Here is a 3902-nt window from a genome sequence, read left to right on the forward strand (position 1 = left end):
CCCACTCTGTCCTCCTTCTCTCTCACTGTCTTCTTCCTCTCTAACTCTGTCCTCCTTCTCTCTCACTCTGTCTCCCTTCTCTCTCACTCTGTCCCCCTTCTCTCCCACTCTGTCCTCCTTCTCTCTCACTCTGTCCTCCTTCTCTCTCACTGTCTTCTTCCTCTCTCACTCTGTCCTCCTTCTCTCTCACTCTGTCCCCCTTCTCTCCCACTCTGTCCTCCTTCTCTCTAACTCTGTCCTCCTTCTCTCTCACTCTGTCCCCCTTCTCTCCCACTCTGTCCTCCTTCTCTCTCACTCTGTCTTCTTCCTCTCTCACTCTGTCCTCCTTCTCTCTCACTCTGTCCTCCTTCTCTCTCACTGTCTTCTTCCTCTCTCACTCTGTCCTCCTTCTCTCTCACTCTGTCCTCCTTCTCTCTCACTCTGTCCTCCTTCTCTCTCACTCTGTCTTCTTCCTCTCTCACTCTGTCTTCTTCCTCTCTCACTCTGTCCTCCTTCTCTCTCACTCTGTCCCCCTTCTCTCCCACTCTATCCTCCTTCTCTCTCACTCTGTCTTCTTCCTCTCTCACTCTGTCCTCCTTCTCTCTCACTCTGTCCTCCTTCTCTCTCACTGTCTTCTTCCTCTCTCACTCTGTCCTCCTTCTCTCTCACTCTGTCCCCCTTCTCTCCCACTCTATCCTCCTTCTCTCCCACTCTGTCCTCCTTCTCTCTCACTCTGTCCCCCTTCTCTCCCACTCTGCCCCCCTTCTCTCTCACTCTGTCCTCCTTCTCTCTCACTCTGTCCTCCTTCTCTCTCACTCTGTCCTCCTTCTCTCTCACTCTGTCCCCCTTCTCTCTCCCTCTGTCCTCCTTCTCTCTCACTGTCTTCTTCCTCTCTCACTCTGTCCTCCTTCTCTCTCACTCTGTCCTCCTTCTCTCTCACTCTGTCCCCCTTCTCTCCCACTCTGCCCTCCTTCTCTCTCACTCTGTCCTCCTTCTCTCCCACTCTGCCCTCCTTCTCTCTCACTCTGTCCTCCTTCTCTCTCACTCTGTCCCCCTTCTCTCTCACTCTGTCCTCCTTCTCTCTCACTCTGTCCTCCTTCTCTCTCACTCTGTCCCCCTTCTCTCACTGTCTTCTTCCTCTCTCACTCTGTCCTCCTTCTCTCTCACTCTGTCCCCCTTCTCTCTCACTCTGTCCCCCTTCTCTCTCACTGTCTTCTTCCTCTCTCACTCTGTCCTCCTTCTCTCTCACTCTGTCCTCCTTCTCTCTCACTCTGTCCCCCTTCTCTCCCACTCTGCCCTCCTTCTCTCTCACTCTGTCCCCCTTCTCTCCCACTCTGCCCTCCTTCTCTCTCACTCTGCCCTCCTTCTCTCTCACTCTGTCCTCCTTCTCTCTCACTCTGTCCCCCTTCTCTCTCACTCTGTCCTCCTTCTCTCTCACTCTGCCCTCCTTCTCTCTCACTCTGTCCTCCTTCTCTCTCACTCTGTCCCCCTTCTCTCTCACTGTCTTCTTCCTCTCTCACTCTGTCCTCCTTCTCTCTCACTCTGTCCCCCTTCTCTCTCACTCTGTCCCCCTTCTCTCTCACTGTCTTCTTCCTCTCTCACTCTGTCCTCCTTCTCTCTCACTGTCCTCTTCCTCTCTCACTTTGTCTTCTTCCTCTCTCACTCTGTCCTCCTTCTCTCTAACTCTGTCCTCTTTCTCTCTCACTCTGTCCTCCTTCTCTCTCACTGTCTTCTTCCTCTCTCACTCTGTCCTCCTTCTCTCTCACTCTGTCCTCTTCCTCTCTCACTTTGTCTTCTTCCTCTCTCACTCTGTCCTCCTTCTCTCTCACTCGGTCCTCCTTCTCTCTCACTCTGTCCTCCTTCTCTCCCACTCTGTCCTCCTTCTCTCTCACTCTGTCCTCCTTCTCTCTCACTCTGTCCTCCTTCTCTCTCACTCGGTCCTCCTTCTCTCTCACTCGGTCCTCCTTCTCTCTCACTCTGTCCTCCTTCTCTCCCACTCTGTCCTCCTTCTCTCTCACTCTGTCCCCCTTCTCTCTCACTCTGTCCCCCTTCTCTCTCACTGTCTTCTTCCTCTCTCACTCTGTCCCCCTTCTCTCTCACTCTGTCCCCCTTCTCTCTCACTGTCTTCTTCCTCTCTCACTCTGTCCTCCTTCTCTCTCACTGTCTTCTTCCTCTCTCACTCTGTCCTCTTCCTCTCTCACTTTGTCTTCTTCCTCTCTCACTCTGTCCTCCTTCTCTCTCACTCGGTCCTCCTTCTCTCTCACTCTGTCCTCCTTCTCTCCCACTCTGTCCTCCTTCTCTCTCACTCTGTCCTCCTTCTCTCTCACTCTGTCCCCCTTCTCTCTCACTCTGTCCCCCTTCTCTCTCACTGTCTTCTTCCTCTCTCACTCTGTCCTCCTTCTCTCTCACTCTGTCCCCCTTCTCTCTCACTCTGTCCCCCTTCTCTCTCACTGTCTTCTTCCTCTCTCACTCTGTCCTCCTTCTCTCTCACTGTCTTCTTCCTCTCTCACTCTGTCCTCCTTCTCTCTCACTCTGTCCTCTTCCTCTCTCACTTTGTCTTCTTCCTCTCTCACTCTGTCCTCCTTCTCTCTCACTCTGTCCTCTTCCTCTCTCACTTTGTCTTCTTCCTCTCTCACTCTGTCCTCCTTCTCTCTCACTCTGTCCTCCTTCTCTCCCACTCTGTCCTCCTTCTCTCTCACTCTGTCCTCCTTCTCTCTCACTCTGTCCTCCTTCTCTCTCACTCTGTCCTCCTTCTCTCTCACTCGGTCCTCCTTCTCTCTCACTCTGTCCTCCTTCTCTCTCACTGTCTTCTTCCTCTCTCACTCTGTCCTCCTTCTCTCTCACTCGGTCCTCCTTCTCTCTCACTCGGTCCTCCTTCTCTCTCACTCTGTCCTCCTTCTCTCTCACTGTCTTCTTCCTCTCTCACTCTGTCCTCCTTCTCTCTCACTCGGTCCTCCTTCTCTCTAACTCTGTCCTCCTTCTCTCTCACTCTGTCCTCCTTCTCTCTCACTGTCTTCTTCCTCTCTCACTCTGTCCTCCTTCTCTCTCACTCGGTCCTCCTTCTCTCTAACTCTGTCCTCCTTCTCTCTCACTCTGTCCTCCTTCTCTCTCACTGTCTTCTTCCTCTCTCACTCTGTCCTCCTTCTCTCTCACTCGGTCCTCCTTCTCTCTAACTCTGTCCTCCTTCTCTCTCACTCTGTCCTCCTTCTCTCTCACTCTGTCCTCCTTCTCTCTCACTGTCTTCTTCCTCTCTCACTCTGTCCTCCTTCTCTCTCACTCTGTCCCCCTTCTCTCTCACTCTGTCCTCCATCAGAGTGCTCTGTGTGTGCTCTCAGAAAATTCAACAATTTATTCACTTAGTGATCAAAGTACCTTCAGTAAACATCTTACTCACACAAAGGTCACCTGATCCCTGAAGGCTGTTTCACTGTTACTGGTCATGTTCTACTTCTATTCTAACTCTTTGACATTACAGAATTCACTTGGCGACTGACAGCGAAAAAAAAGTCATGTGATCATGTGAATCAGATGAATGAAAAAAACGGCTTCTAGCAGGTAACATAATTCTCATTTACACCTACCCAAATATATATATATATATTATAAGAAACCACAGGTTTACAGTTCTTCTAGTTTGCACATTTTTTGGCTCTGTGTCAGGAAATACTAGGACAGTTCCCTGACAGCCCACCAGAGGGCGTGCTAGCAGGTGATTCATCATAGCCTGCTTTTTTGTTGGTGTATTCCCCACGTGTTTTGTGCCACGCCCATCCTAATGTTCTGCTTATGAGCCCCTTTGTACCTGTCTTGGTCAGTCATTTTGTTTGTGTGTGTGTGTGTGTGTGTGTGTGTTCCTGTTCAGGCCCTGTCATGTCCTAGGTTTCCATGCTCACGTTGTGTTTTGTTAATCATCTTTTGCTTGC

Source organism: Hemibagrus wyckioides, linkage group LG15 (assembly GCF_019097595.1).
Source record: "Hemibagrus wyckioides isolate EC202008001 linkage group LG15, SWU_Hwy_1.0, whole genome shotgun sequence".
NCBI lineage: Eukaryota > Metazoa > Chordata > Actinopteri > Siluriformes > Bagridae > Hemibagrus > Hemibagrus wyckioides.